Below are 22,965 nucleotides of genomic sequence, written 5' to 3' on the forward strand. Positions count from 1 at the left end.
AGCAGTGAAATATGCTACTGGACGTCGGCTCAAACCATGTCTTTAGGTTAAAACTGAAAGTGCACAGCTTTCTCTTTCACAACAGAATAGTGCAAATTCTTTTTTAGAGTCTGGCATACCTAGGGCAGGGGCTTGACATAAACAATTTTGTGATTTTACAAAGGCCTCCACACTTTCATCATCCCAAACTATTGGGTCCTTCGCTCTTTTCCGTGTCATCTGAATTAATGGTTTCCCTAACAAAGAGAAAACAACAATCCACTGCCTACAGTACCCCCACTACACCAAGAAACATTCTGATCTCTCTCTGAGTTTGTGGCAACTGCATCTGTTTTATTATTTTTATTCTCTCAGGGGTCATTTTCCTCACTCCCCTTTCTATTTGGTGCCCTAAATATTTGACTCAAGTTCGACAAAATTGTAACTTCTCTGGAGATATCTTATGTGCACCATCAGCCAAATGATTTAATAATGCAATCGAATCAGTAACACAATCATCTCGCGACCTTGATGCTATGAGTAGGTCGTCGATATATTGGACTCAAACTGAACTTTTAGACATAACTAGTGTTTCTAGACACTTTTTCAAAATCTGATAAAAAATTTACGGACTTTCGGTATACCCTTGAGGAACACGATTCCGTACTAAAATTCGGTCTTCAAATTTAAAAGAGAAAAGATACTGGCTGTCTGGGTGTAAAGGTATGGAGAAAAATGCTTGACTTAAATCGATTACTGTAAACCATCCTGCATTCCAGGGTATCTGATACAGAATTTGAGACTACAGGACAGCAAGATGCCACAATCTTATTGATCTTTCTTAAATCTTTAATCCGGTATTTTCTGCTAGGTTTCTTAATACCAATTATAGGTGAATTACAAGGGTTGCTCATTATTTCTTTCAAAATGCCTTGTTTAATCATTCGATCAATTTCTGATGCAACACCTGCTTTAACTTCAGGGCTCATTTTGTATTGCCTGGTATTGGGGTAAACTGCACCTCCCTTCACACCTTAACTGGATCTACATTTACCATCAACCCCACTTCTTTTCCAATGAAATCCCACACTTTGGGATTCACAGTTGTTTTTAATTCTTCTGGTAAATCATATTTTGTCATTAATGAATACATCTCGTCTACCTCTGTGCCTTGTTTTGCCAACATTATTTTGTAAATACTGTCTTCATCAGGGGTCTGAATTTCAACACCATCCGGCGTGCAATAAATTGTGCAGTTCATCTTACACAATAAGTCTCTTCCTAGAAAGTTTACTGGACTAGAGTCGCACACCACAAATTTGTGCATGGCTCTGAAATTGCCAACGCGCACCTCCATTGGTTCTGTAATCGGGGTTCTAATCTGCTTATTTGACACACCTACAACTTGGATGTTTTCTCCCGAGATGGATAGGTTTGGGACGTCTGCTGTTCTCACAGTAGAACGGGTAGCACCAGTGTCCAACAGAAAAGTGATATATTTTTCTTCTACTTTCCCATCAATAAATGGACCTGACTGATCTACCGGCAAGGATGCACCAAGTACGCACTCCTCTTCCTCCCCCCTCAGGCACCATCATTGTTCGTTGTCACTGTAGCTGCTGTTTTGCAAAAGAAACTGTGAAGATACAGAATTTTTCTTACCACTTCCTACTGGCAATCCAGCGTCCACACTGTTCTTTGACTTGTTCACAAACTTTTGCATAGGGGAGGTGGTACCTGACACTGCTGATTAACAACCTGCTGGGGTTGACTCATTTGCACCTCATTCTGCGTCTGTGGGTTTAAATTATGATTTGGGCCATTATTATTCTGAATATTTTTACACTCGTTTTTCCAACGTCCCAACTTTTTGCATCCATGACAAGGAAATATCTTCTTTGCATCCTCCCTACTCATTCGTCCTCTTGGTTTGCCCCCATTCTCTGCATCATCATTCTGACCCTGTTCTTTTGATTGATCATCAGTCTGGCTATTTAATTTAAGTTCTTGCTGTTCTGCCAATTTCACTTGTGCCCACATCATTTTTGCTTTTAACTTGTTATGTCTGGTCTCAATATCGTCCCCGCAATACTTGGCATACTTTAGTATGTCGTCTAGGGGTTTTCCCTGCCATCACAGCATGTGCTGCTGAATCATCTGACTAATTTCTGCTCTTAAACCATACACAAATCTGTTTCTTTTGGTGGAATTTTCCCTTTCAAGAATTTAATCACTTGGTGATACTTCTTCATTACCTCATCTGAAGGGGCTCCTGTTTTTGAGTCTCTTGGGTACTCATCACTAGGCCAATCAACTGTGATTTTACATTCTGTCCATAAATCAGTAGGTACCACTATGTCAAACAGACCAACCAAATCCTTCAGCAAAACCTTGGAAACCTTCACAAACCTTTCAACCTGCTTGTACCATTCAACTGGTTTTTCTCTCAACTTGGGAAAATCATTAGTAAAAGACAAAATATCTTATCGACTCCATGGAACCTGCACATACCCTCCCCCGGGAACTTCTCTCATCGGGCATAATCTCTCTGTTTTTCCTGATTCTTTTAGTAAATATTCAGATGCGGTCCGACTTGCCTGTGCTTCCTCTTTCTTCTTTGTCCACCTAGTCTTCTCCCTGTCTAAGTCTCCCCATTTCTGTAAAATGGTCATTAACTCCTTAATCTGCAATTTCCTTCCAGACACATTCATATTTTCCAAATCCTTATCAGTAAATTCTGCTCTATATGGCTTCTGTAGTACCTTCGATCTCCCTATTTCAATCCCCATTTCAGAGGCAAGCTCTGTCAATTTTTCATGAAATATCTTAGCATTTCTAGTTATGCTCCTACATATGAACAACAACTCTTCTGTACTGTAAGTGTTCAGCCTATCTATTCCCACATTTCCAGCTATCACCTCTTCTAACTCCACTTTCAATTTGAAAATGTCTAAAATCTTTGGGGTTGAACTTTGGTTTTCTTTTCCCTGTGCCCATCTCTCCAGATCCTCTGGAGTCACTGCTGTAGCACTTCTGACTCTGAAGGATGTCACTGATCTTCCTTCTTTTGAACAACTAGGTATAACTTTTCTCAGGGTTTCATTGATTTGTCCTCTTATTGGCAAATCCGTTAAGGATATTACTGAATCACATTCACTGATTTGGTCATCGGTTATTACAATTTCTTTTCGAGGTTTTTTTAAAGGAGTTGTTGCAACTGGCGGTTTGGGACAGTTTGCTTTATCTCCATACAATGGAACAACAGGACCTGTGGTTACTGGTATAGTCAATGCATCAGGGTGTACGTTCAATTGTGTTATTTTCTGTATTCATTCTTCTCAGTTCTTATTTAAAGCATCCTTTCTTTATACTGAAGTACACTATTAACTGTTGCATCATGCAAAATTTTGTGGAACCAAAGGCGTTCCAAAAACTGGTGCACTAGGAGTAGTCCTACTTGGTTCTTCCTGATATGGTGGAGGGTTTTTAGTTAAAATGTCCTCCATAAACTCGTCTTCTGATTCTCCAACACCTGTCATTGTCAAGTGTTTAGTTTTCTCCTTACATTTTCCTCCTGCCTGTTCATCAACTGTTAATACTGGTTATAATCCTTCTGATACCATTGCTTTTCTCCATTGCTTCATTTGACCCTCATGTGACTCACGCAGCTACCTGGGAAAATGACCCAGATACCTCCCACTTCTTTTCTTTTCTCTCTCATATGATTCAGTTTCCCACTCTTCTAGTGCCTCATACTGTGTCATTCTGGGTTTCAGATCCAAATCATTCATCCGCATTCTCAAATTCTGCAAATTCTTCCACTAAATGTACCATGTTCTGGAAAAGCCAAAACACCATTGCCTTTCGTGTACTCTATCCAAATGTCCATCCATACACACATATGATATCCTCTTTCCATCATCATGAATGAAACAGGCGTTTTTGGCAGGGGAATAGTAATCCTTTCTCTAGTCAATACTGGCTTGTCTTTCTTAAAGAAATTCTTAATTCTCTTCACAAGTGACATTTTTCTCTTTTCCCCATTCATTCTGTACTGTGAATACATAAAACAATAGTCTGCAAATTCTCAGGTTTTCTGTCAGGTCGACTTGCACCAAATGGCAAATAAGAATCAACCATATAATTTTCCACCTACCAATCCAAAATCAGATTTTATCCAAATTTGCAATCGAAATCCAGCACATGCTCGTAATCTGTCCAATGTCAGTGCGGCCTTTTTGCGACATCAGTATAACTTCTTACAACTGACCCCTCCTTTACAATCTGCGCTTGTCTCACACCTACAGTTTCCACCAATCTCAGCGCGGCACTTTGTTATGACAGTAGTACTCTTTACAACCGACCCCTCCTTCACAATTCCCTTTCTTGTCACACACCCGCTGCTTTAACCAATCCCAGCGCGGCTCCCAGTGACTTCAGTACAACTCTGCCGACTGGCCCTCTTTTCACAAGTTAATACGAAAACCTATTTTCTTTTTAAATTTGCATTAAATTCTCATTAATAACAACATAAAAACATTCACTACTCTTTCTGTTCCACTAGAACCAAAGGATAGATTATATATTTTGCTACTGCCAGTAAAAGCTTCCGCTTACTCTTCATCCAAGCTTAGAAGAACCTGCTACTCCTTCGGTGTTACCCTTTCTGGGTGATAAACACTAAAGTTTCACCAGCAAACCCTTTGCTATCAGTCACTCTTGCTTTCACACAGAAAAATAGTCCCTAATTTAGCACTGATAGCCCTGCATAGCTTCTCAGTACTTTCTAACAGACAAGTAACCTCATTGCAGTATGGCTTCCATTTACCACCCGCTATTCATTTCCCGGGAATTTCCAGACAACATAAAACAAGACATTAACAGGTTTGTTAAACATAAATCAATAATCAATATTTATCACCAAACTAGTTAATAATAACCATAACTCTGCTACCAGAAAAACTGATCCAGCGGTAAACCAGCCACAAATACTCTAATACTCATACTCACCTTGGGCCCATAAACACACACTCACACACACACAGTCGAGTTAAATCCACTGGGGTCAATTTTGATATTGATCTCTCTAAGATTAATTATCTGACATTTCTAACCAATCTTTCACAGATCAAAAGTTCTTTCCTCTGGTCAATGGACCATTAGTTGAACTAGTTGATGGTGAAATGACATGAATTAAATCTACTTTCTCTGTAATGAAATAACCACAGACTAAGGATTTGTTTTCAATGTTTATCTAAATGAAATTCATGTAAGACAAATTCAAAGTACAGAACGGTCTCCCATGAAAGGAAAAATTATTCAAATTAATAAGACTTTCAATGACGGTACTTGGAAAGGAGAGGATAGAGAGAGAGAGAAATACAATTTAAATTCTACAGAACATTATAGTTACCTAGAATGGTGTGAGAACCGACCCCTTAGCCAAGGAGTTGGGAAAGACCCTCGGGAAAGGACAGGAGACAAAGGCTTCAGGTTTCAGGATAGGATTCAGAACAGTATTCAGGACAGCATAAGATGACCTCTTCTAGATACAACCCCTCTCTGACACCATCTTCCTCCTCGATTCTTTCGCGATCTTCTTCTAATTATTTGGCTTAAATTCTAAGTCTGCAATATGATTCTTCTTCAGCATTCGTTCGTTACTCTGACAGCATACTGAGCTCTGCAGCATTCCGGTCTTTCTGTTCTAACTAATTAACTAAACTACCTCAATTATACCCTTCTAATGCCATGTACCACTTCTTAATGTTTCTGATTTGTAGAACCCCTAATTCTGGTTGGACAGGCAAAAGGGATGATCATCACACCATGCTAAGTTTTCGTCACTTTCTTTAGTTCATTGTCTAGTGATCCCTCCCCTTAATTTTCGATTCACAAATCTTTATTCCCCCCCGTATTCACATTTTTATCATCACAAAGTATACATTTGGTGTAATATTCTTCCTTTCACAGGACATCATGTTGGTTCCGAGGGTATGTTGCTGTTTCTTTTCTTGGATGGCATTCAAGGATGACAATGCGGCTTCTGGTTCACTTGGACTGCGCATGTGTAGTGGATCACATGGGATATAGACTTTGGACTTCGATAAAGGCCAGAATACCAATTAATAAGAAAATCAGAAAGAAATATATTAATTTCAAAATAAAATGATTTCACTGTATACCACCTATCTCTACTCTAGTCCCATTTACTTATAAATGCTATCCCCACATTAGCAGTTAGTAAAATAGTGTCATTTAGTTTCAGCAAGGCAGGTGCTTAGCATGTGAGCTTTCAAGCAGTCATTTTAGAAGTGTCTGAGCAAGTGCAGAAAATTCCCTCCAAGCAAAAGCTCGTCATACTACGTAGGTGTAGTTGACACATTCGCAATTCAATTTTTCTCGTTAGCGGCCATTTTAGATTTTACTCGAGTTATTGTTAATAAGACATGTACGCAAGCTTCTCTATTCTTGATATTTGAAATGTGGTGCATATTAATTACACAATACACAATTAGTATGACGTTATGAGTTATATGAGAGGATTGTCTCCAAGCAAGTCTCTTTTCTACGAGTCCTTGCTCCATCAAAAGGTTTAGGCAAGGATATTGACAGCCGAAATACATCTTCTATATTTAACCTTTGTGTGTTGATCTCTTGCCTAGCCTAACTTTAAGTGTTTTTCTGTTTTTTATATTTGAGTAGGAGTATCCAAATGGCCCCTAAGAATCGATAAGGTGCTTTAAAGGCTGTCAATTGATTTGAGGGAGACAAAGCTTGCCTCCATGCTCTCTAGGCTTAGAGCATACAACTCAGGAGGGTAGGTGCATGTAAAAAGAGGCATCCATCAGTTATGCGTCTCCTCCTCTATGATGAGTATATGCTACCAGCTTATAAACAAAAATCATAGTTTTCTTTAGTCATTAATTTATTGGTTTCATGGGATTTGGAACGCTTAAAACCATATGGTCACCTGAGTTATGCATATTTTGCTTTTAAGTACAACATGCAGGGCTTTAAGTGGACCGGGTCTCACCAGGTCTGAGCATCGGCAGTTTTTTAAAGGAGGCCTCAAAATGTGTCTCTATCGGGCTCTGTTTTGTGCCCTGGCTCAGGCGGTCCGTTTTTTCTGGACTGTACTGACAGCAGGCACATGATGTGCGCTGCTCACACTGCTCACTTCTCACCAGAGGAGAAGTTACAGCATGACGTCATGCCAGGTGAGCGTTGTAGGGGAAGGGAAAGCCTTTAAAGAGAGTCATTTTCTCTCTGGATTTCCCTTCTCCTAATAAAACTCAGGAGCAGCAACATTGTCGTGGTGTCACCAGGGTTTTAAGTGGAAGCTTTCTCAATACAATATACAAGCCATAGTTGCTGCTTATTTATCTTTTGCAACTAACAACCATTGACAAAGCCAATAGTCCTGACTTGTTGTAGGTGTGATGTTACTTGTTGTATCATATATCTGGATGCAATGGCAGAAACAGCAAAATACAAGTCGGGCGACACATTATGCTAAGCACAGATTTTTAGCTTACGTGTTTTAAGCCACACCCCTAATTACATTGGCCCCGCCCCTTTGAGAGACCGTCCAGTTTTTTCATCCCACTCAAAGCCCTGACAACATACATCTTCAAATCACATTTCCACGTGAAAGTACCTATGATTATGGCCATATGAACATATTTGGTGGTAAACAGGAGCAAATATTATAAAGTCATAGAGTGGTGGCTATATTATCTCTTGTCCATTCTGTGCCATTGTGAAGTCCATATCCTGCACCCTTACATGTGCCAACAAAGCCTAGCACTTGTTTCATTAATGACATGGCACCCTAAGCAATAGGTTCATAAATACAGTGTGTAAATCTCAGTTGGAAGATTCGTAAGGCCTGATTCATCAACAAAAAACCTCTGACATAACATGATTATCCTGACTCACAAAGGCAGGCACTGCGCTTAAAATTATTTGTGCAGCTGGAACGATTGCAGAAAATTGTCAAAATGTGCAGATCTGTAAGAAGTCGTCGGTGCCATCATGCATGCTCCCAGGGGAGTGGTTCAACGTACGGGAAATAGAAATAGTATGAATAAGCTCAACATTTTTATTTTTGGATATTTACAAACATTTGTTGTGCCTTTTCAATAATTAGCTGCACTTCTAAACTTAAGAAATTGCCTAGGATAAATTGGTGCAGTACGAGTGCATACATGCTTGGAACATTTGTCTGCATAGTGTGTAGAGCAGAAATGACTTCACATGCAACATGCATTCAAAGTCCAATAGGTACCGGTATTTAAAAAAATTAAAAAGCAGTGGCATTCACATTCTAATGCTCTTCAAAGGTAGCAATCGGTCCTTTCCCAGTACCAGAGGCACTTCATGTTAAACACAAGTGCTTTCTGTAGCAGGCTAAAGAACCCTGTGTCATCAAGGTGTCACAGGCATAAGGGGAGGCAGTCAGCAGAGCCCCCATGACTGACTGCTGAGTCCTGTGGCATCATCTCCTCCCACCAGTGGAAGTCACATGCTCCAGCACAACGCAGCCTAACAGCTCCTGGCAGCAGGGTTGGAGACATGGAGCTGCTGTGCTTTTGTTTCGTTTCACGGTTCCGTGGTTTGCCAGAGGATTTTCCCAGAGAGCGGGCCTTCGCTGTGCATGGAGACGCTTTGTGAAGTGCACACTGCTGCAGAAGTATGGTGAACCACGTCTAATACGAGGCATTGTGGCAAATGTGAGAGCTATTGTGGTGCCGGCCAGCGGACTACTGGACTACAGAGGGTGCGGGGCTGCTCAACTGACAAAAGGTAGGTGGCCTCAGCGCACGAAGAGTCGCAGGGTAGCAGGGGGAGCTCATGCTTCCCAAAGTAATGTGACAACAGCGTTCAAAGCAGACTCCCAACCACCCCGGTCATACCGAAACAACGTAAAAAAACATCCCAGTGTCGTGTGGCAGGCTGAAGAGATAAGAGGATACTGGCAAGAACTAACTTAGGGGCTCATTAGGATCCCTGCGGTGTTTGGACCGGCCGCCAGACATGCGGCGGTCTCTCACCACTAATTATGATGCGACCGCCACCATGGCGGTCGCATTCTGCAATTTAACATTGCTGTGGGTGCTGCTGACAGCAGCACCCGCCGTAATGTTAAAATCGCATGTCTAGCATTTCACTGCATCACATGGCAGGCACCACACGGTGCCTGCCACGTGGTGCAGTGGAATGTAGGGGGTACCATAGGTACCCCCAAGTGTACCCCATCTCCCCCAGACACAAGGAGGGCCCACAACGGGCCCCTAGACCCAATCCCCACCAGCCTTTCATTTCCCACATCCTAATATGGCGGACGGTTCCTGTTAGGCACTGCCACCATATTAGTGGCCCTGCTCCGCCCGCCAGGCAATCGTTATGATTGCCACCAGCGGAAAAGCGGCGAACGGACTTTGCGTTCGCCGCGATACACACCACCATCCTAATATGGCGGTGGGTAAATCTTATTGTGATGGCGGAACGATCGCCACCGCCGGCCCTGCGGTAGCGATCGTTCCGCCATCGTAATGGGCCCCTAGGTGTCTGTCACACAGTCTAGGGACATGATGGAGTCTGTCTATTCATCGTGTTTGACAGGAGAGGAAACATTTCTAGAGGATGGTGGAGCAAAGGCAACAAATGATTCATTCCATTTGCAATCTCTCTCGTTAATTAACCAGCCCAGGTCCCCCCTGACTGGTGTATTACCCACCACATCTATCGAAACACTAGGGAAATCGAAGTACTAGCCTCTGTTTTAGAAGTTCATGCCCAAGGCAAGCTCAGTACAGGTGGAGACTGTCCTAAGCTTACAAGATTCACCAAGGTCAACTCAGGTTCAGGCGATGCCTACATCAGACCTACCAGGGGTAGTAGGGTTATGAAGTAATACAGGACTGGCAGGCATCCCCAAGGTAACAAATATAGGTCAAGCTTCTGCACACGATACGCAACAAGATTCACTTCAGGAAGAGCCGACACGGGTCGCATCGCTGGGAGTGAATAACACAGAGCTCCACTTAGACTCTATTTCTGATGCACTGCGACCATTGCTGGAGATTCGTGGGCTGAAACACAGCAAGCTCTGGACACGGCAACAGTTAATCAAAGATTGTCTGTAATTGAGGATAGTTTGATACAGTTACCTGAAAGTCTCCTGGAGGCCAAACACAGGATTTCTGATCTCGAAGATTGCTTTTAAAGATTTGTCAACAATATTCTCCCAGAATTAAAGAAACTGCAGCAGATGGAAACTATAGTTGAGATGTTAGAAAAACACTTGTGACGCAGCAATTTAACATTTATTGGTATTCCAGAGTGAAGAGAGTCACAGGGGGAGATTCAGAATGTCCCACAGCTGATGAATTCTCTCATTAAGAAATTGACACTGCCAACAGCTCCGAATGATGTATCTACTATGAGAGCACACAAGGTCCCTGCCCAACGCTCAGCGGATGCCAAATACCCACAGACGATATTAGTTAATTTTGCATTAAAGAACAGATTCTGCCCACAGCAATCTGTCACAAATCATTTGCTATCTCTGACAATGTTTATATGAGAGTGTTCTCGAATTTGGCCTCAGCGACAGCCCGGCGTCGCAAAGCATTTCAGGGTCTGATTAAAAAAATTTAAGTGGCTGGGGGGGACAATCTTCTGTGGTGCAACAAGCTAAACTCAAAGTGCTGTTTAAGGGACAATTTCATATTTTTTCTACAGTAGAAGATGTAAATGTTTTTCTATCAAACTAATCCCAAGAATAATTGAGGATGCAGGCGTTCTTTCTGTAAAAAATCTTTATAACCTTTGGTGGGGGGGCTATGTCTTGGGCACAGGTGCCCTACCACTGCACCAATAGGTGGAGGGAGGGGGCTAGCAGATGGGGGGTGTCCCCCAGCTCTGGGAGGGTGGAGGGGTGGGGATGGGGGGTGCAGGGGTTGGGGGTTGCAGACAAAAAATGACCAGGCCAAGAGCAAATGTTTCACAGTATATTCTAGGGGGAAAAAGGAAGGAGAAAATGGGGAAGGGGAGGAGTTGCAGGAAAGGCTGGTCCAGATCTATGGTGTAGAGAAGAAATTAGATGACACAGAACGTTAAAATATTTGCATGCAATGTGAATGATGTGTTGAATCCATGTAAAAGCAGTGCTCTTCTTAAATGGTTAGCATCTTTTGCCCCGGGAGTAATTTTTCTGCAAGAAACTCATTTCAGGACCAACACCTCCAGGCTAAGCCGGCCAAAAAAATATGCACTCGCATACTTCTCGTTGGCTAGTGTAGCAGTTCAGGGGGTAGGGTTTTTAGTAACAAATTTGATTGAATGGCAGGTCAAGGTTGTAATACAGGATAGCTGGGGGCGATGGCTATGAATTAAGGTAAAGGTTGACGAGACAGTGTTAAATTTGGTGAATTACTATGGCACCATTAAAGATGGGGCCATAGCAGTGGAGCACATTTATGATATAGCTATGAAATCGGAAGGTGTACTGATTATTGGGGGTGATTTTAATTTTATTAAAAATCTGACACTGGACTTCCAACAAAGCAAAACAACAATTAACACCTAAAATGGCAAAGCAAATAACTCCCATAAAAACACATTTTGCATTAATAGATCCATGGAGGTTGGGGCATCCAGATTTCTCCCAGTTTACTTGCTATTCTTCACAAGACAACATCACATTTGGATTTTTTCTCAGTAGATAAATTGTAAGCTAAAGGTAAGACGGAGATTTTAGCTAACTCTTTTTCAGACCATTCAGTAGTTTCCTTTACATTAACTCCAGGATTTGCTTCAAAAAAGAAATCAAGGTAGTAGTTTGATGAATCTTTGCAGGAGGGCATCACTTGGCTAAGGGAAACCCGAACTTTTATCAGGGAATTTTTCAACTTAATGTAAACAGTGCTCCAATCTTTATGGTTTGGTAGGCATTGAAAGCCACTTTTAGAGGGCAATTTATTTCCTATAAAGGTAGGTTAAGTAAACAGTATAAGCAAAAAGTTGTGGGCTTACAGGCCGCTGTTGATAAAGCCAGACAAAAAGTAAATCTAGCTTCAGCAGGGGAGCATTTTTTCGAGACACAGCAGAAAGAATTATTAAAAGTCAAGGAGGAACTGAAAGATGTTTTGTGTTAGAAGAGATTACAGGGAGCAAAGTATATCAACAAAAACTCTATGAAAAAAATCAGCAAGTTGGTAGATTTCTGGCTTGGACCACGAAAAGCCAGAAGAGCGGCCAAATAATAAATCAACTTAAAGATCCAACTACTGGTCAATTAGATGAGGACAAGCATAGGATTGTGTATATCTTTCATACTCATTTAAAAAAAATCTATACAGAAATGCAGGCAATAGAAGAACACAAATTGACTTCATATTTTGAATTTTTAGATCTGCCTCAATTATCTGGGAAGTATACTAGGAAGCTTCACAGCCTTATAGAACCTGTAGAAATTGTGGGAGTGCTGAAAAGCATGGCTAATGCTACGGCCAGCAGTTGCAACGGGATTACAGTAGAGGTCTATAAGTCATTCCAAGATGAATTACTTCCTTTTTTAACCAACCTTTTTAACCAAATAAAACGCGGGATTGGTATTCCTAAAAGATTTAAGGAGTCAGTGGTGATAGTTTTTCTTAAAAAGGGTAAAGATCTGCGACACCCCAATACTTATCGCCCTATTATTCTGCTAAACACAGATTACAAAATATTTATGACAATTTAGGCAATGAGAATTGCTCCATGTGCCCAACAGGAAGTGCATACGGATCAAAATGGCTTCCTTCCTGGTAGGGTAATGGCCACCAATACTTATTCTTTAATTCAAGCCATTGATTACTTTTCAGCCAACTAGATCGAAGCTGCAATCCTCATGATGAATGCTGAAAAAGTCTTTTGACCGGCATGCTTTATTTTTTATTTTAGAAAAGTATGGTTTTCCACATCAGTTGATAGGTTTGCTGAGAGAAGTGTTTAGCCAGGTGGAGGAAAAAATTATTATTAAGGAGGAGGAAGCTGGAATCGTGAATAACAATCGGGGTACTCAACAGGAATGCCCGTTGCCTCCTTCTGTTTACCCTTTTTATTGAACCTCTTGCAGCAAAAATATGTATCAATCCGCTGATTATACCTCTCATTGTAGGGATGGCAAAAATCAAGCTGTATGCAGATGATATAATTGTATATCTTAAAACTGAGGGACCTTACATTCAGAGTGCGCTGGACTAAATTCAGAAATGTATGCAAACTGGGGGATACAGAGTAAACCAAGTCAAAATTGAACCTCTTACATTCAGTCTTAGTATCTCAGAGACCCTGGCTTGTTTACAGCATGTATCATTATGCCCCATTAAATACCTGGGGATTTTTGTAACAAATAAATATGCTCAATTCTTTCCATTGAATTATGGAAATATGCTGGGGAAAGTAAAAAACTATTAGATAAATGGACCCTTTTGAGTTTATCACTAATAGGACAGATCTCAATAGTAAAAATGTGAGTACTCTCACTGTTTTTATTCCTTTTTATTATTCTTCTCCTAAAAATTCCTACTTCTTATTTTAAAGAGTTGGATGTATTGATTTCGAAGTTTGTCTGGAACAATAAGCAACCCTGGGTGAAACTAGCTACACTACAATTAGATATAGCTCATAGGGGGTTAGCACTGCCACATTTTGCAATCAGGCCTCCCTAATTAATTTGATAATGCAATTAGACTGAAACAAATTTGGTTTCTGCTAAAACAAAATTCTAACCATATGGTAAAAGAGAGTGCAATCAAGCTACCAACTTTTCTAAGGGCAGCAAAACTTCCCAAAAGAACCAGATATATGGTTTTACTGGTGCTATCAGGGAGAGTTCCGTTGTTTTTATAATCCTGAGACATACCTGTATATCATGACTATACCCCTATTCAAAATTGTGCAGTAGGAGGCTTAATGCTGTATAAAGGGCTTTATCAGTGAAGGCAAGAACTAGGTTTCAATCAGCTTGGGGATTTTTATAATCATGATTGATTAATTACATGGGAAATAATAGGGGTGCAATTTGGCAACCAAAGTGTGTCTCTATGTATGAGCTTTCACCAGGTATCGAATTTACTCAAAAATAATTATGGTCCGCTGACCAAACTACACACCAGATCACCAGGCAGCTGGCAAATAAGAAGGTGGGTGTAGTAACCAGGTATCATCTGCTGCACCAGAATGCTAATGGGGAAAAAGTTATTATAGGATGGCTTCAGAAAATTCATTCCGAGACAGGATGCAAATTCCATAGAAAAGAGTGGCTGCAGCTTAGAGAGATGAGCCACAAAGCACTGTAAGGTGCTAATTTCAAGGGAATTATTTTATCTAGATGGAAGGCATAATCTACACCATTGAGATTACATAAGATGTTTCCAACAATGAGCAATAAATGTTTTAGATGTAAAAAACAGGACGAAGGTGGCTGGGTTCATAAATTTTTTGAGTGCATTACTTTGCAGGAATTCTGGAAAGAAGTTTTTATAATTATTATTCGTTGTATGTTTATCACAATTGCCCCATTGTGTATGCTTTTTTTTGGGGGGTTCTTCTGGGGAGGTAAAATGTTTTAAAAAATATCAGCAGTATTTTATATCTATATCTTTAACAGTGGCAAGATCACTTATTTTACAGAACTGGAAAACAGATCTAGATTTGAGGAGGCTTATGTGAAGAGGGTAGGTGCCATTTTAAGATTTAGGGCTACATGGACTTCTCTCATTTTATAAATTAATCAAATTTATTGTAATTAGATAGTACTGTTTCTTGTAATTGCACTCTTGCACTTTAGTAATCTATATGCTGCTAATCATCTAGACACTTTTATAACTTTTAAAGCAACTAGTTATGATTAATTTAGATCACAGAGGTTTATACAGGGGTATGTGAATATTTAGTAATTGATATGCTGCTATTGGTACGTGCACTTTAATGATTCTCTCTTAATGCTGCTAGATGTATGCATGATTGATAATAATAAGACATGTTTGAGGGTTTTTTTGTCTTCCGTAATGAGGCTCTTTTCTCTACTCTAATAATTTTTTTTTTTAAAGTAAATAAAGAAAGGTGTCACAGGCGTCACTTGACCCTTTTTCACAAAACTGCCACCTCTAGGTAGGCATCAGGTATATGCACTGCAGGGATGAAGACAGGTTAGCTGAGGTAGGTTAAGTGTGGAAGGTGGGTATGGTAGTATTACATGCTAGGTAGGTTTATGATCTAGTTAATCTATTGTATGTGTGGTAGGTATGGCAGTTATGGTTGGGAAGTATTCTAGGTAGGTATGTGGTGATAGGTATGGTATGGTAGTTAGGTAATGGTGGTAGATTTGATAGGTATGGTAGTTAGGTATGACAGGTTAGGTGTGTTTACTTTAGTTTATTACTTTATTCGGATTAGAACATATCCATAAAAGAGGCAAGCACATACAGTATTTAAATACATACACTATCAAAAAATCTTAAAAACAACACATGATTTTCCAATACAGTACAAGCTATAAAGTGCGATTATACAGTGTTCATTGAGGTACGGGCTCGAACTGCAATTTTCAAAAAGGTGCCCACGTGGATTATTAACTCATCCTCACCCAGTGTGAGGAGGGTTTTGTAAGCATCTCTATAGTCAACATATGACCTTTTTTTTAAAAAAAAAGGGAGTAGGAATGATTTAATATATTGTTCACAGAACTTACAGAAAAATAAGAAATGTAACAGGGTTTGGCCTGAGTGCCCAATACATTGGCAGGGAATAAAATCAAGGTTCACTTGAAAGCCCAGGGGAAAGCATAGTAAATACTTGACAGTGCCTGCCCTTAGGCGAAACAAAAGACCACGCTTCCATCGACCCATAGGTTTGGTCAGGTAGCTGGCCAGTTGTCGATCATTCTCAATATTCAGATACACAGCTAAGCTAGATTTAGGGGACTCCTTGGCCAATCTATCCCCTATACTGGGCCGCCCGTAACTCTTTTTATTTACGGTGTCTCAATCGCTGGATTTGTCAAAAACATTTCTATAACTGATCCTGCGTAGACTAGTTCTCACCTCTGCCAGCCATGGGATTTCCATACCTCTCTCGCATTTAAGACAGTCTGTTATGATGTCTCTAGTGAGGGATGCTGCCTTATTTTTACATATGGCCCATTAGGGCCGCATCATCAGCATATAATAGGGATGGGTGTATAGACCCATTAATTCTTGGAACATCATTAGTAAGCATCACTAAAAACGTATGTAAGTTATTATTATACAGGATAAAAAGTAATGGGGCCAGGACGCAACCCTGCCTAAAAGCACCAATGTAATTTTAAACTTCCCCTTGTGTGTTAATTCTAACCCTGGTGTTCATATTTCGATGTAAGTGGGCTAAGAAATGCACTAATGTCTCATCCATTCCACTTTCCAACAGGATAGACCATAACCGCAATCGGTTAATGTTGGACTTGACCATTTTGGGAGGTTCATCCCTAAACTTTTTGCATTCTCCCAGCCTTTTTCTGTGACATGGTGTTGGTGGTTTTAGGCCTCTTAACAAAATCAAATGTGAAGGTCAGATCCATAAACACCAGATATATTGGTGAGCGCTGAGCAATGGTGTATTCTAGGTAGGTATGTGATGTTAGGTATGGTAGGCAGGTATGGTATGGTAGTTAGTTAATGTTGGTAAATTTGGTAGGTATGATAGTTAGATATGACAGGTTAGGTGTGTTATGTTAGGTGTGGTAGGTAGGCTAGGGATCATTTGTAAGATATGGTAGATAGATGTGGTAGGCATGGAATGTGCAGTATGTTAGCCATGATAGTTAGTTTAGGTTAGGTAAAGCAAGTTAAGTATGTTGGGTATGGTGGCAATGTAGGTATGGCATGGTAGGTAAGTAGGTATGGTAGGTATACATCTAAGATTTGGAAAAACAGGCTGTATCCATTGGAACTGCCCTAACGCTGCTCTGCCATAGGAAAGAGTTGAAGAATCAACTCATTAAAAAACACTACTTCTCAAAGCATTAACCGTCCACAGCCCAGCTACTGCTCCTATCTCTCATTGACCTTATGCATGTCTTTGACCCAGCACAACGCTCCACTGCCTTTTTGCTTTGTTCCCACTATAGAAATACAGACATACACACATAAGTAGGTGCAGTGTGTAAGTTTGGTAGGTATGTGAGTTTTGGTGTGTTAAGTATAATAGGTCAGTTAGGTGTGATAGGTTGAGCCCTGTCAAGTTTCCCAGGTCCATGTGTGATGTGCTGCTCCAATCCAGGTTTTTTTTCTGGGACTTGTAGTTGTGTTTAATCCCTTATAAAACAGGGCTACAAGTCACAGAATTGAGAGAAAAAAATCTGGACTGGACCAGTGCATCACGCATGGACCTGGAAAACGTGGCAGCTCGGTTTGGTGTGGTAGGTTGGCTAATTATAGTAGATATGGTACGCTAGGTAAATAGTAGGTTAAGTACGGAGGGTAAGTAGGTTAGGTGTGGTAGGTTGGATATAGCAGGTTAGAGATGGCAAGTAGGAAGAAAAATATGCATAATATACCTGGGCTGGATAACCTACTCATGCAGGGACCTGAGAACTTGTGAACTCTGTGAAAACACCTATGGGCAGATTTACTGACACAGCACAACGCAGTAAGGAAACTTGCTGCGCTGCATCAAATAGGAAGGGCAGGAATGCCCCATATGTACTAAGATATGGTGAATTCCTGCTCTCTTTCTGCACAGGCATTCTAGTGACTGCCAAGCACCAACGCAGGCACTCTTGCACCATGGTGCAAGGGTGCCTGCATTGGAGGCAGGATTGTTTTTGTGCAGGAAGGGACATCTTCCTTAAACAAAAACATTCCTCTGAGGCTTTTTCCTCATTTTATGTGTGCTGCAGAATGCAGCACATGTAGTAAGAGGAAAAAACAAGGAGAAATTAAGATAGTTTTCCTCATTACACTTCACCTAGGAAGGCGTGGCATTTTGACACATTCCCAGGTTTATTATTGTTAGTAAACCCTATGTGGAGGCTTGGGAATACCCACGCTCCACCAATGGAATGCCTCCCAGGACAGACGAACGCAAGGAGGCAACATGCGCTACCTTGCTTAGCTCCAGATTTACTATGCAACACTGAGCCACATCAGATGGCTCTGAGTGGCATTGTAAATCTCACTTAAGAGCTTGTGTTGCCTTGTGTCACCTTGCATGACGCAAAGGCAACATGGGCCCTTTTTCCCATACCTATTTTATCATCAAATACTTGAGCTTTTGTTGATCTTTAATATATTGTTTCCTCTGTATGTCACAACCTTCATGTTATTTTAGTCAACTCTGTCCATCTGCTTCCAGGATGTGATAGCATAGAACAATGATACTCAAAGTACGGCCCGGGGCCCGCATGTGGCCCTCCTAACCTTTACAAGTGACCGCGTGGTCAACAGCAGGTCTGGAGTACTGAGCTGCTGTTTACTTGATTCAGGACAAACATTAAAAAGATGTTAAATGAACAGGTAAGCATTTATTTATATGTTCATTTAAGTTAAAGAAAGGAAGTAAGGAGGGTGTCCTGCAACGCTTAAATTTAGAAACGCTTTCATTTTCAAAGACATCTTGCAGCAAATTTGTGAAAGTATGATAAAGTCTGGGCAAAATTTAGAACGTTCATTTCATTAAGATGCAGAACCATTTCACTTTAGCACATCAGATTATAACAGTGCATTCAGGAGTATTTTTTTTTAAGTGGTAGTTTTCAAACATGCATGTGGGAACTTTCATCCTCCCCCCACCCCACCCTGTCAACAGCCAATAGTGAACTAAGAGTCAAGTTAATTATTACGTGCACTCCTTGGGTGGCCAGGGTTCCTATTTTAATGAACAACACTATAGTTTATTAAATCAAACACAGGAATAGGTTTTGTATGACACACATCCTGAAGTCACCTACTGAGAGATCCTCATGTGTGATAATGAAGAAAAAGAAGGGATAGTGAAATAAAACAGTTGCCTATGATCACACAATTTAGTTAACTGGGGAAGCTGGGATTACTCCCAAGTTATTGATTTTATATTATGCAATTCAGACACTAGATGTATATGCTTCGCCTCCCCTATACCCACCTTACTACAAATCCCCTCTCCCCACAACCTCTTATCTCTATCCTGCTGGCATCAATACGGCCCTCTATCCAGGGCTTTAAGTGCTGTATCCCACTTAAAGCCCTGCCGATAGGGACCCGTTTCGAGGCCTCCCAGGGCTTTAAGTGGGATGAAAAAACTGGGGGGTCTCTCATAGGGGCGTGGCCAATGTAATTAAGGGCGTGGCTTAAAAACATATAAGCTAAAAATCTATGCTTAGCATAGTGTCCTGCCCAACTTGTATTTTACTGTTTCTGTCATTGCATCCAGATATATGATACAACCAGTAACATCATATCTACACCAATGCAGGGCAATTGGCTTTGTCAATGGTTGTTACTTGCATTAGATAATAAGCGGCATCTATGGCTTGTATATAATATTGAAAAAGCTTCCACTTAAATCCCTGGTGATGCACGACAATGCTGCTGCTCCTGAGTTTCAAAAAGAGAAGGGAAATCCAAAGAGAAAATGACTCTCTTTGATGGATTTCCCTTCCCCTACAACGCTCACCTGGCATGACATCATGCCGTAACTTCTGCACTAGTGAGAAGTGAGCAGTGTGAGCAGCGCACATCGATGTGCCTTCTGTCACAGCAGTCCGGAAAAAAACAGAGCTCCTGTGCCAGGGCACAAAACAGAGCCCGATAGAGACCCGTTTCGAGACCCCCTTTAAACAAGCATTTGCAATGCAATAGATCTCGCATTTACATGAGTTTAAGCTATTGGCATTGTAAATGACAATGCCTTTTATTTTATGCTTTAAAAACCAAAACATAAATAAAAGGCATTGTCATTTACAATGCCAATAGCTCAAACTCGCGTAAATGCGAGACCTATTGCATTGCAAATGCTTGTTCAGCTTGTTAACAAAAAAATATATTTTGAGAAAGAGTTTACAAAAAATGGCTTCTATATGTACAGATATATGTGATAGAAGTAATTGTATGCATTGTCAGATTAATGCGGTAGCACAGTGGGTAAATGCAATAATTATAGCTACAGCATGTATGGTTTTTTGAGCAGCGGTATCAAAGCCATATAATATGTGTGTATAGAAATGGTTTATTTTCTTCAGTATGGTATGATAGAGAATAGAAGACTAAATGTGTGTAAGAAGGGTGCAACTGTTATGTAAAGACATTTGGTATATTAACGTGTTTGAAAATACGGTATGTAATGGTGAAGGGTTTTTTTTAGATGTGGTAGGGGTTTAAAAGCATGCTGGGAAAAGTTTTTTTTAAGTATAATTGCAAATCTATTGGAGTGTATTACGAAGAGGTAATCTGATGTCTTTTTTGTCGTAATGTTTGTAAACAGGCTGGTATAATAGAGCTGTTATGTTAAAGATGTGTGCGTGTGCAATGATAACTGTTGGACATTAAGGTATGCACTCTAAAAAATCTGTAGTGGCAAAATATTGGCTAACGGAAAAAGTAAAAATGAAAGAAACATAAAATGTGTAAGAAGCACAGTAGTACAATATAAGGATAGGTGGCAGTAGAGAGTGCAAAGCAGAGAGACAGATCGAGCAAGTGGAGAAACATGAGGAGAGGTGGCAGCAGAAAGTGTGTAGTAAGAGATAGACACGATGATTGAAGAATATGAGGATAAGTGGTAAGTTAGAATGTAGGGCAAAAGGGAGAGAATATTGTACTGGTGCGTGTTTAGGCAGCAAAAGCGAAAAAATGCAATGTATGTGTGGCAGAAAATAAAACATGAGGGACCTAACAAAGGCAAAAAAAGGGAGCAAGCAACGAGGTGTAAGGAAAGGTAGACTGTATGCATATGTTTAAGTGGGAGGAGAGAGTGCGGGACAGAGGGATAAGTATAACGTTTTTTGAATACTTGTGAGGCAACGTTATACGTTCTGTGAGTTGTTGTGTTTTCTTTCTATTGAACCAGCTGGACTAGCATGCCGGATATGGTAATTGAACTGACATACCGGATAACAAGTCCTGTACCAGAAACCTGATGTCCAAACAACATGGAGTAACGCGCAAGCAAGGTAGCAACCCTAGATTATTTTTCTAGGAGAGTAGCCCTTGCTCTGCATTCGGTTTACAACTGTAGTTACTCACGAGCACTTATATGAAAATAACTGTTAGGACAGAGTACGGGGCAGGTGAAAGGCAAAAGTGAAAAACATAAGGATAACTGTCAGGACAGAGTGCAGGATAGACAAGTGGTAAGTTAGAATGTAGGGCAAAAGGGAGAGAATATTGTACTGGTGCGTGTTTAGGCAGCAAAAGCGAAAAAATGCAATGTATGTACTATGTGGCAGAAAATAAAACATGAGGGACCTAATAAAGGCAAAAAAAGGGAGCAAGCAACGAGTTGTAAGGAAAGGTAGACTGTATGCATATGTTTAAGTGGGAGGAGAGAGTGCGGGACAGAGGGATAAGTATAACGTTTTTTGAATACTTGTGAGGCAACGTTATACGTTCTGTGAGTTGTTGTGTTTTCTTTCTATTGAACCAGCTGGACTAGCATGCCGGATATGGTAATTGAACTGACATACCGGATAACAAGTCCTGTACCAGAAACCCGATGTCCAAACAACATGGAGTAACGCGCAAGCAAGGTAGCAACCCTAGATTATTTTTATAGGAGAGTAGCCCTTGCTCTGCATTCGGTTTACAACTGTAGTTACTCACGAGCACTTATATGAAAATAACTGTTAGGACAGAGTACGGGGCAGGTGAAAGGCAAAAGTGAAAAACATAAGGATAACTGTCAGGACAGAGTGCAGGATAGACAAGTAGGTACAATGATTAAAGAACATACGGGTAAGTGGCAAAGCAGAGTGTGGAGCCGAGGGACTGGGCACAAGAGAATAACATGAGGGTAAGTGGCAAAGAGAGTGCAAGGCAGAGGGACAGGCACGGGGAGTGAAAAACATAGGGAGGGTGAAGCGAGCATGGAAGCAATGGCCGAACTGGATTTGGTAGCAGGAGAAAGTGCGAGGACTTGTGATGTTTTTTTCTATTGAACCAGCTGGACTAGCATGTCCGATAAAGTAATAGAACAGACACACCGGATAACAAGCCCGTAGTAGAAACATGATGTCCTAACAGCATAGAGTAAGGCGCAAGCAAGGTAGCAACCCTAGATTATATTTATAGGCGAGTTGTTTTTGCGATGCGTCCTGTTTACATCTTTAGTTACTCAAGAGCACTTTATTAACCCCCTCTCTTCAGTCGCGTTGTAGACATTGAAGGAAAGGACTGAAGGCCACCAGTACACCCATCGTTGTTTTTGCGATACATAAAATTTACAAAAAGGGCGCCTTTGCAGGAGCTATCTTGGTAATGTTTTAAGTGAGCTCATGAAGTGTTAGCGTCCCAGTGCTCTCCCTAAGCGTGAGGCCTAAGGCTGAGTATGATTTCACGGTGACTCAGTTGTAAGTTGCGCACAAGTGCGGCATGCGCAGAGCCGTTTTGTAGGTCTCCAGCCTCTTTAAGAAGGTGGCAGGACAGAGTGCAAGGCAGAGGGACAAGCATAGTGAGTGTAGAAAATAAGTGTAACTGTGAGTTGCCGCCTCTGATGTAGGAAACCAGGGTGCGAGCCTCGAGGTTGCGTCCACATCCTGTGATTCTGGGCAAATCACTTAATCTCCCCGTGCCTGAATGTGTAATGTAAATACAGTGCTATGTAAAGTGCTCCAATACCTTCGGGTAGAGTTCGCGCCATATAAATATGCAACAACAAAGCAGAGTCACAGCCATGGGGAGTGAAAAGCATGAGGAAAAGTGGTAGGAGAGAGTGCAGGACACAGTGACAGGGACGCTAATTGAAACACGCGGCCGCGAA

The sequence above is a fragment of the Triturus cristatus genome, chromosome 8, assembly GCF_964204655.1.
Source record: "Triturus cristatus chromosome 8, aTriCri1.1, whole genome shotgun sequence".
Taxonomy (NCBI): Eukaryota; Metazoa; Chordata; class Amphibia; order Caudata; family Salamandridae; genus Triturus; species Triturus cristatus.